This window comes from Triticum dicoccoides, chromosome 1B, assembly GCF_002162155.2.
Source record: "Triticum dicoccoides isolate Atlit2015 ecotype Zavitan chromosome 1B, WEW_v2.0, whole genome shotgun sequence".
Taxonomy (NCBI): Eukaryota; Viridiplantae; Streptophyta; class Magnoliopsida; order Poales; family Poaceae; genus Triticum; species Triticum dicoccoides.
This window is the reverse complement of record NC_041381.1, coordinates 322,547,775-322,559,219: the sequence shown is the minus strand read 5'-3', so window position 1 is coordinate 322,559,219 and position 11,445 is coordinate 322,547,775.

The window sequence follows — 11,445 nt, the reverse complement described above, 5'->3', positions numbered from 1 at the left end:
GAGCAGGCTTCATGCGTCCGCCCCCGGCCGGTTTCCCCGCCGTCCCGGCCGGCCTTTGTCGCCTCGCCCCTGGCCGGCCCCGTCCGACGTCCCGCGACCCGGCCGCGCCCGCTCGCCGGCCCCGCCTTCATGCCCAATCTCCCCCTGCAGCGTCGGTGTCGGATTTCGGGTTCCGGCAGACCCTTGAGGTTCGAACACTGGGGTGCGCGCGGAGATTACACCCTCTGTCTACCTGCTCCTCGTCGAATCGCTAGGAACTAAACTACGGAAAGATCAACACAAGAGACACAGGGTTTATACTGGTTCAGGACACCATTGTGGTGTAATACCCTACTCCAGTGTGTGGTGTGGTGGATTGCCTCTTGGGCTGATAATGAACAATACAAGGAAGAACAGCCTCGTGAGGGTCTGTTCTTGACTGGTGCGATGAACTGCTAGGAGGAGTTCTGTCGCTCTATCTCTCTCTCTCTGTCTCTATCCTAGATGTATGCTAGATTCCAGATCTTCCCCTCCCCCTACCCTGGGGGTGGCTAGTCCTATTTATAGGCAAAGGCCTTGGGCCTCTTCCCAAATATTAAGCGGGAAGGGCACCAACAATTGGCCATTTTGAAGGGGAACAGCGGGTACACTTATCCTGACTAGAGTTGGTCCTCACCTGCCAAAGGCTCTGGTGGTGACGCCGGCTTGGGCTTCACGGTGACCTCCATCCTGCCGTTGGACTGGTCTTGGTCTTGTTGCACCGAAATGGATGCCTTTGCTTGATGCTCTCGCCTGCGCTTGCTCCCCTTGCACCAAAGAGGAAAGGAGGACACTGCGCGGGCTGGCGCCCGACTGGCACCCTTGGTCGTCATGGCATGCGTCATGGGCACCTCGCGAGGTACCCCGCCTCGAACTCTCTGCCTCCTCGTGAGCCAGCCTGATGAGGCCGTGCCTGAGGAAGCTCCTTGTCGTCCGCCCCGCGAGGCTTGGCCCCTCGCGAGGGTCTTGAGCTTGTGTTGATGAAGATGGGCCGTGCTGGCCCCCCTTTGAGCCACGCCGTAGGCTGCAGGCAGGCAAGTCTGGGGACCCCAGTTCCTAGAACACCGACAGTAGCCCCCGGGCCCACGGCGTGCCCGGACTTGGCCGAGCAGAGAGGCGAAAGGGCAAGTGCAAAGCGTCACGGGACCTAACAGACTGCGGCCTTGGGCACCGCGTGGCGGTTGATTGGACGTGGGCCGCACCGTTCCCCCACGCTTCCTTATTTTATGCAATGCTAGGCGGACTCGTAGACGCACACAGCCGCTCCCCTTTTCCGTTGCTTGAGTGCTCTCTGTTCTTTCTCCTCTCGAGCTCCAGTTTCCGCATCCAATCCAATCTCAAACCTCCCCCCCCCCTTCTCTGCCATCATGGCTCCGCCGAGGAAGGGAAGAGGGAAGAAGCCCATGTCGCCGCCTCGCTCATCGTCGTCGGCGGCCCCCACCGTCGATCGGCCAATCATAATCAATAAAGAGGGCATGAGCAAGGTTAGCTCGGCCCTGGCCACCATCTTCAACGAATGCGGGAGGACGACGGCCTGGCCCGTGTCTCGCTTCTCCATTGACAGGATTGCCACTGAGGTCCGATATTTCGCCGACGCCCTGTGGGCGGGATTGGTTCCCCCCTTTTCTGATTTCTTCAACGCCGTGCTTTCCCATTATCAGATCCATATGATGCATCTGGGTCCCGAATCCAACACTCTCCTTGCGGTATTCGCCTTCGTTTGTGAGGCAATGATGGGCATCCTTCCTTCGGTTGCCTTGCTGCGCCACTTCTTCTCTCTGCACCTTGTCGACCCCACCCAATGTTCGGGGTGCGTGAGCTTTGTCGCTGTGCCTGAGATGGCAGCTTTAGGAATTGACTTCAGTCTTCCTCCGCCCGTGCCTGGGTTTCGCGAGCGGTGGCTGTATGTGGACGTAGGGGTGCCCAGCCCCCTGCTGACGGAGCCATCCTTGCCTGCTGTCCCCAACTCAGGCTGGGGCCAAGAGACGCTCGTGAGCCCCCGGCTCGCCTTTGTCTGGCGTCGCTTCGAGTTCTTGAGGGAGCTTGGTGTGACGGCGCCCAAGGTGGTGAAGGAGTTCCTGCTACGCTGCGTTGCCCCTCTCCAACGCCATTCTCATCGGATGTGGGCCTTCAGCGGCCGTGGGGATCGCATGCGGCTCCAGGAAGAGGACCTGATACCTGAAGCGCTGAGGAAGGTGCTCTTGGTCCTGACTGGGGACCCCAACCCCGGCAGCGTCCAGCAAGGGGGAGCCTTGTTGTACCTCTGTTCGAACAGGAGAGACTTCGTGAATCAGATGCCCGTCTTTGACGAATGGGGACCGCGCCCCGCTGGCCTCCAGGGGCCTCGCGAGAATCCTGTGGCGGTGGCCGCCCTTCTAGTTAGCCGAGGCGACTCTTCCTCAAGTGGCGGAGTAGGGACGCATGAGCCTCCGGAGGCCGAGGGCGCCCCCGCCGAGGTGACAGCACCGGGCAGCGCTCATGAGGGAGCGTCCCCTGAGGCCCGTGCTGCCGGGGCTGAGGGCGGCGAGCAGCCGCCCGTTGCGCCCGCGGCTGAGGCCTCCGAGGCCCCAGCTGCTCTTCTTGGTGAGGCGACCGGCAGCGCGCCTCAGGCGGACGCCCCTGATGCGGGTCGTCTTGACGTTTCCTCCTCGTCATAGGCTGACCCCTGCGCTCAACTCTTGGGCCGCTTCCGCGTGGACTTTGAGGCCCTCCGGAAGAGAAGGGAGGCCCTGGGAGACGACTACCCTTGTCGCCTGCTGAAGCATAGAAAGTACTTCGCCATCGATGAGTAAGCCTTCTCCCTTCCCAGCTCCAGATTCTTCTGTTGCCCTTCCTGATCCTTGCTCCACAGGGCCCTTCCTTCCGAGCTCACGGAGATGGCTGAGGAGCCATCCCCCCCCCCCGCCTTCGCCTTCTCCATCGTCTCCGGTTGCTCCGAGCAGTAGAGCCCTTGTGGTGAGGCCGGTTGGAGAGATGAACCATCCCGAGGCGCAACACGGCCCCGCGCGCCTCGCGACCTTCCTTCGCGAGCCTTCTCGTGGCATAGCCAGCCTGCCATGGGCTTCTCGTCTGGTCGTGGACCGTGGCTGGCTGGGGTACTCCCAGCGTTCTTCACTTGGGGATGGACTGGCTCCAGGCAGGGCCTCTGCTGAGGCGTGCCCAGTCGCCTCGAGGGTGCCAGCCTCCAGCCCCCTGCCCGGAGGAGGAGAGCTGATCCATGCCCCCCGGCGCTTGCTTGGGGCGGATGATGGCGTGGAGTACGTACTTGAGAGCGCCCGGGAGCGTCGCGCTCTTCGCCAAGGGTTCCTTCGGAGGGCGGCTGACGCGGTGAGCCTGCTTGGTGAAGAGCTTGCCGATTAAGACGCGCGCCTTGAGGCCGAGGGCCTGCGCCTAGTTGCGGAGAGGCATGAGCTGGAGGCGGCTGTCGCCCTCGCGCGCCGTCGGCGTGATCTCGACGATGAGGAGGCCAAGGCGTCGCTGGCGGCCTCTTGGGAGGAGCGTTCTCGGGCCATCGAAGAAGCCCGGGAAGCTGACCGGCGGCGAGAGTCCGCGGAGGAGCGGGCACGGGAACTCCTGGCCCGGTGCAACTCACTGGAGGAGCAGGTGGAGCTGCGCGAGGCGGCCCTCGCGTCGATGAAGGTGGTCTCCGGCGACCCGGCGGAGCTCCGGAAGCGTGAGGAGGCGCTGACGCTGGAAGCCGCCGAGCGTGCACGCAAGTACGAGTGCCTGGAGATGAGGGAGCGCTCGGTGACACGGGCGGAGGACGATGTCGCCGCGCGGGAGACCCGCGTCACGGAGGAGGTCGGATGTCGGGTGGCGACGGTGCGCTCAAACCTCGAGCGCGAGTTCGAGGAGAGGCTGGAGTTGATCCGGACCGAGGCTGAAGGTAGGACCACCACCCTGACGATCAAGCTGGAGGAAGCGACGCGGTAGGCTGATGCTTTGCGGGCCGCACTTGAGGCGGCGCAGGGGGAGTCAACTACTTCCCGTGCTGAGGTGCTTCTTCTTCGCCATCGGGCGGACGAGGCTGAGGCCGTTGCGCGCGAGAATGCGGACGAGATACGTCAGTGGCGGCTCCTGGAACATGAGCACGCCCCCATGCTCACCACGCTTCGGGAGAGAGCCAACACAGCCTTCGGCAACATCTGCGAGGTGGCCGTTGGCGAGCCGCACGCAATCAACTACGCCGGCAACCTTCAGTTCTTCACCAACATCGTGACGCAGCTGGAGGCGCGGTCGGCCAGGGCCAACAGGTTGGTGGAGGAGAGGAGCCGCGCCCTGCTTGGGCGCGCCTTTTCCCGCGTCTTCAGCCATCTCCAGAACATGGATCCTCACTTCAACTTCGACGCCGCCATCGCCCTAGTTCCCCAGGCCGTCCGGGGTGACCTGGCGGACTGGGTGGAAGACAACGTGGACGCTCTTGTCAGAGCCTTCGCTTTAGATGACGATGACGCGATCGTGTCCGCTGACGAGGGCGGCGTGGTGAACGGTCCTGACGCCGCTGGCGACAACGCAGAGGGCAATGGCGAGGCCAGCAACGCGAGCGACAGTTCGGGTGGTGCTCCTGAGTATGCATTGGGGGATTTATCCAACTGAATGCGCATTGCTCCTGTTTCCTTACCCTGCATGAACAGAACTCAGGCTTTCGACCTGATGGTTGTAAGAGCATTTTGGGAGGGGGTGCCCCTCATGTAAAGCTTATGTTCAGCGTACTAGTGGATGCTACATTACCCATATGCCCGCACCAAGTGGTTGGCTAGGTGACGAGCCAGCTGACTAGTTTACCTTTGTCCCGTGCGGGTCCTGAGATAATTTGTGGGAGGTTGTGGTGTCTCGAGTGCCTCCTGATCGAATTCATAGGATCTACAGTGAAAAAACCTCTTGAGAGGATATGACGGCGGCAGTCTGGGCTGCACGCAAGCTAGGCCAGACCCGGCTCGTGAGGGGCTCACGAGGGGAGGCAGCTGAGGCGAGGTCGTAACTGGAACGCGAGAGTTTGCTCGAACGAGACTAAGCACCCCTTCCCCGAACACAAGCAAATCTCAAATTCGAATCCAACTTAAATCCAGCGGGGGAAAGCAACAACCAAGGGAAAAGCAATGAAAGCAGAAAAAAGGCCGCGTCCGGCACCTAGTCTAGTCTTGGACGTCTTCTCACCAGCGCGCAGCTAAGTGCTGCCACTAGGCGTGGGAGGGAGCCCCAGGGCCTGAGGCCGGCACCCCTGAGACTCCGGGGCATGTACAGCCCCACTCATTATTACGTGAGAGTGTCACGGGGCGGCGAGCTTCACAGGCACTAGGCCATCTTCACAGGTATCGGCCTTGCTTCATATCGCCAGACGAGGGGCCCGCCTTGCGCCACACTCTAGTGCCATCAACGACGACTGGAAACCAGGACGCCGCCAATGGGGTAGAGCGGTCGCCAGCGGTTCCCCCGACGACCACGGGTCCTCCACCAGGGGCAGGCCCTGAGGCACCTCCCCAGCGGAGGGCCTACCTCCTGGGAACGCCTTGCTCCAAACGCCGGGTGGTGATGTCGGATCCCGGCCCCTCCCCTGCAGCCCCCGATGCCCTCCTCCTGATGGGTAGGAGACTGTGGGAGCGGGGCAGCTGCTCGTGGTGGCGACCTGCACCTCCTGCGACCCATGATTAGTGCATGCCTGCTCCTGAGGAATTAGTGGTACCCGATAATCGTCGCTTCCAGCGTGGCCGGTGGGGCCGTCCCGGGACTCCTAGAAGAGCTCAGCTTCTGGCGCCTCGTCCCCCCAGCTTGGGCTGAGGAGCGAGCCTTGTTCACCCTCGCGCGGGTGCCCTTGGTCCATCATGTGAGGCACATACTCTTTTGGGGCCATCATCCCAAAGGTCACGCCATAGTGCTCCGCGTGCCATGCAGCTCTGCTTGATGTGCCAACCTGGGGGTGGTAGCGCGGCGGCCCACTGGGGCCGTGGGTTGCGACGAGTCCTTCTTCGCTGGCGGGGAGTGGAGTTAGTGCTGCCGCTGGCCCGGTGCTGACAGCTTCATTGGTGTTGGGGTAGCCTTGGAGCCCGCGGGTGCGCGTGGAGCCCCCGCGCAGGCCGCCCTGGGCCTGAGACGGGAGCTGAGTGCAGAAGGGGTGAGCCCCCGAGGTGGCGAAGCCCAGGAGCTCTGCCACCCACTCTAGCAGCACGTTGCGACCGCCTTCCATCAGCCTGCACTGCAGCAGCTCTCGGGCCACCGTGAGCGCGGCCCTTGAGTTCGCCTGCTCCCGGCGGGTGTACGGCGTCGTGGCCGCGGCGTGGTTGGAGGCCCTTGCTGCCGACCGCGTCTGTCACGGTGTGAGGGCCGTCGGGACCTGTCCGCGTCGCCCACGGCCCGCAGCGCCCTGCGGACCGCGAGCTGCCTGGGGCATGGGGTCGACCGGGGCGAGCGGCTCTGCATGGGCGGGCCAAGCCACCCAGGGATCAGGGTTGCCCGCCTGGTCGTCAGACATGGTGATGACGATGCGACAGGACACAAAGTGGCAGAAGGTGGATCCCGGTGCACCCCTACCTGGCGCGCCAAATGTCGGATTTCGGGTTCCAGCAGACCCTTGAGGTTCGAACACTGGGGTGCGCGCGGAGATTACACCCTCTGTCTACCTGCTCCTCGCCGAATCGCTAGAAACTAAACTACAGAAAGATCAACACAAGAGACACAGGGTTTATACTGGTTCAGGCCACCATTGTGGTGTAATACCCTACTCCAGTGTGTGGTGTGGTGGATTGCCTCTTGGGCTGATGATGAACAATACAAGGAAGAACAGCCTCGTGAGGGTCTGTTCTTGACTGGTGCGATGAACTGCTAGGAGGAGTTCAGTCGCTCTATCTCTCTCTCTTTCTATCCTAGATGTATGCCAGATTCCAGATCTTCCCCTCCCCCTACCCTGGGAGTGGCTAGTCCTATTTATAGGCAAAGGCCCTGGGCCTCTTCCCAAATATTGTGCGGGAAGGGCACGAACAATTGGTCATTTTGAAGGGGAACAGCGGGTACACTTATCCTGACTAAAGTTGGTCCTCGCCTGCCAAAGGCTCTGGTGGTGACGCCGGCTTGGGCTCCACGATAACCTCCATCCTGCCGTTGGACTGGTCTTGGTCTTGTTGCACCGAAATGGATGCCTTTGCTTGATGCTCTCGCGTGCGCTTGCTCCCCTTGCACCAAAGAGGAAAGGAGGACACTGCGCGGGCTGGCGCCCGACTAGCGCCCTTGGTCGTCATGGCTTGCGTCATGGGCACCTCGCGAGGTACCCCGCCTCAAACTCTCCGCCTCCTTGTGAGCCAGCCTGATGAGGCCGTACCTGAGGAAGCTCCTTGTCGTCCGCCCCGCGAGGCTTGGCCCCTCACGAGGGTCTTGAGCTTGTGTTGATGAAGATGGTCCGTGCTGGGCCCCCTTTGAGCCACGCCGCAGGCCGCAGGCAGGCAAGTCTGGGGACCCCCGTTCCCAGAACACCGACAGTCGGGTTCGGCCCCGTCCACTAGAGTCCTCCGACCCGTCCGCGGCTCCTGCTGCTGCCCGGCCTCCAGCCCCTCCCCGCAACCCAGTGACCCGGCAGCGCCGGCTTCCTCGCAACCCAGCCTGCCGGCTTCGCCCCGGGCCGGCTTCCTCGTGACTCGGCACGCCGGCTCCGCCTGCCGAATACCCCGCCTAGCCGCCTCCGCCAACGGTCGCCTGCCGCCCGCCCCGGCTCGGCACCCCGTCGGTCGCGCCCGTGGCTGCCTGTTCCGCAGCCGGCCGACCAGCTCCCTCCCACACCGACTCCTTGCGCGCCGGCTTCGCACCCTCACTGCTCATATCCGGTGTGGACGGATGCTCCATGAAGAAAGAGAAAAGAAAAGGGGCCGGCTGCCCCATGCAAAGAAAGGTCAACGGCAGCTGCCTGCTAGCCGGCTGAGAAAAAGAGCTGCTGCAGACTATGAAAAAAAAGAGAAGAAAAAGAAAAGGGGAGGATCCGGCTCTGCAAACTGCAGTCCAGCCGACTGCTTTGGTCAACAGCCCGCGTTGTCACTCGGCCGGCTGGTTCGACTGCCGGCTTCGCTACCTGGCCGACCGACGAGCCGGTCCGGCTGCGCTCAGCCGGCTGACGAGAAAAAGAGAAGAAGATAAAGAAGTTGTCGGGAGATCCGGCCCGACTGCTCAGCAGTCGGCCCGCATCTCGGGGGCTACACCCAGCGGGTGCGCTGACGCGCCCCCGCGAGAGAGAAGACAAAGTAGTTGCTGGGAGATCCGGCCCGACTGCTCAGCAGTCGGCCCGAATCTCGGGGGCTACACCCAGCGGGTGCGCTGGCGCGTCCCCCGCAAAGATTGCAGACAAGAGAAGAGTTTTGTCCAGCTGCCAGTAGCTGGCAGAAGAGAAAAAGAAGAAAAAGGGCGCTGCAAGACGCCTCACCGCCTGGCCGGTCGAGCCTGACCGGCCGGGACCCCCCTTCGAGCACCCGGGGGCTCGAAGGCTACACCCAGCGGGTGCGCCGACGCACTCCGCGAGCACCGAGCCGCGCCGGCTGTCTTCGGCAAACTCCGCCTCGGCTACACGAAAATCAATGTGAGCTCCTCGCCCACATATTTTTTCACCGCGAGAGCACGGATAACCTTGAGCGATGCTCAGGGGCTATCTCCGCATTTGATTACAGTTGCATCACTGTTCACCCCGGCGCCAGCCAGAGTTGGCCCGGGGCTGGCCGCTTGGCCTGAGACGTTATGTCCCACAGACAGCTTAGTAGCGTGCGCGGTACCAAAGGCCCACTCTTAGTCACAGACCGCAGAGCGGCTATCCGACTAGCAAGAGTGAACGCTGGAGGCCACCCACGTGAAAAACGTCCGGGAAGAAAAACGGTTCCGGCGACCCGACCGTTTCCTTTACAAGTATCTACTCGGTTGAATCTGCTCCCAGACTCTGAGTACTGTATACTCCACTTTGCGGCTCACTCTCAGCCACAGACCGCAGAGTGGCTGTCCGGCAGGCAAGAGCACAAGCCAAAAAGCGGAGGGAACACAAAAAAGATTGAAGGGGGCTCAGACGAAACTGAGCCGGCACCCTCCGCATAAAACTTACAATGTTAAAAGCAAACATTTGATATACCTGCATGGACTAACTTTGTCTTTTTTCATGATCATTTCCATGAACACTCGCCAAAAAACCTCCGCCCAACTTTGCCAAAGTTGCCCGGAGGCTTGGGGGCTACTGTCGGAGTAATTGGACACGGATACCCCGAAGACGGTGAGACGATATTTCAAGACATCGGGGCTAGCAAAGCCCCTCGGTCCGACTGCTCGGCCGCTCCTGCCGGCTCCCCGTCCGGCTGCCGACTGCGCCAACCAGGCGGCTGCCGACTGCGCCAACCAGACGACTGCCGACTACAACCCGACCCGACACCGACAAGACACCGACAAGACGGCCGTACCCGAGCACTATTCACGTGTCATCTCAGCCATGTATAGTGTCACTTGTCCCCTGGCACTATTTATGAAATGACCCAGGGGACAAGGATGACATGCACCATGCCTTACCCATGCCCACTACCTAGCTTACTCTCTAAGCTACCCTCTCCTATATAAAGGGGCACACATCCATCCATCCAGGGGAGGGACTCATTCTCACATGCACTCATGCTTGAGCACACACATGCTCACGGCCATGAGCATGGCCGGCCACTAGCATGCCTCATATAGGCATATACAAAGTCAGATACCCATGGGACTGATCCCAGATACATATCTAGGAGCACTCTGTACCAGATATACCAGATACACTCAGACATGCAGCAGTAGGAGTATTATATCTTCGGAGAGCTCCGAAGCTGGGTAAACCACCGCGTGCTACTCGCATACCCGCTCCCGGGCCTATGAGCAGCAGTCTTACCCTCACACTAAGCCCTTGTGGCATCTGTCGACTTGCAAGCCCCCCGTGAGAACACCACGACAGTCATATACCAGACTTACGGGAATTTCTTGCCCATCGGGCCCCGCCGGTCCTACTTCGACCATATGGTTCGGGTCCAGCTTGGTGTAGCGCGTCTTCACCATAGCCCAGGCTTCTCTTGCACCTTGCCGGCAGGCTGACATCTTCCACAATCGAAAGCGCCGCCGAGCTCCTTGGAGCAGATCCACAAGCTCCCCCATGCCATTCGGTAGGAAGCTTGATGGCCACAAGGCCTGAGCAACGTCGTGCATCACCCGCCGAGCTCGCTCGTGCAATTGTGAAAGGTCTTGTAGTACATCGCCTGCAGATGAGGGCATCTCCTCCTTGGGGCGACCCGTTAACATTCCTACAAGCAAAATTCTTTCAATACACTTCCTCACCAAACTGTAATATAGTTTGTCTAGGCACTTACCGTAAATACCGCATCGAAGCCTTTTGTTCTCCTTCACAGAGTCCGCCAGCTGAGCGTGGACGTCTTTTAATTCCACGTCCAGCCGGATATTGACATCTTGAAGATTGTTCTTCTTCTTCCTAACTTGCGTAAGAATGCGCTCGCCAGCCTTTAGTTGCCTTTTGAGATGCGAGTCGTCATCCGTTACGCCCTACGGATTCACCCCGGGATTGTCTGCAGAATTTTATGTTAGACTAGTCATACCAGCCGTTTACTAACTGGTGCATCTTCGTACAATTGAGACAAATGTTACCAGATGAGGCCTTCTGGGATTCCTCTAACTTGGCAATCGTGTCCCTCAGCTGGGCCTTGCATTCCTCCAGCTCCCGAGCCAATTGTTCATTCTTATCTACATGGACCTGCACATAAATTGATCCTTAAAACAGTTGTTCCAACCATTTCAAGTCTCAGGGGCTACTGCTATATATGCTTATCAAAATTTCTTACCGGTATATCTTTGGTATACTAGTCCGTCGCTCGGGCAAGCCCGCCTTGAGCTGCTCGGATGTATGCGTCCCCCGAATTGAAGGCATTAAATGCCTCTTCGGAAAAGATGTTGTTCCTAAGCACGGCCCTCCGGCGCTGGTGATTCAGGGCGCTCTCCACTTCGGAGTTCGTGGCCGAAAGCATATCCGCGTCCTCTGTCGGAGAACTATGCGGTACTGGCCCCGTGTCCGCCTCCGCCCTCGAAGCCGATTCTGGAACCCGGCTGGTGGAGGCGTGATTGGCGGGATCCCCGGATATAGGCCGGCTTCTCCTCTTCCTGCCACACACAAAGGGCGCGGTTATATTTCAAATACCATAATCGCAGGATAGGTTTTTGCTTTACCTCTGTAGCGGTGTGTCGACCCTCACTGCCTTCCTCTTAAGCCTGCCCGATCTGGACGCCCATGGTCGACGAGTCCCTAGGGACTCGGCCCCGCGCTCCGACCGTCGTCTCTGCACACAGCACGATGCTTCAAGGGTAAGGCATGACACCTGAAGGGAGTCCTCTTCGGAGGATAGGGTTTTTTAGTTCGGCTTACACACAACGCAGGTAGCAGTC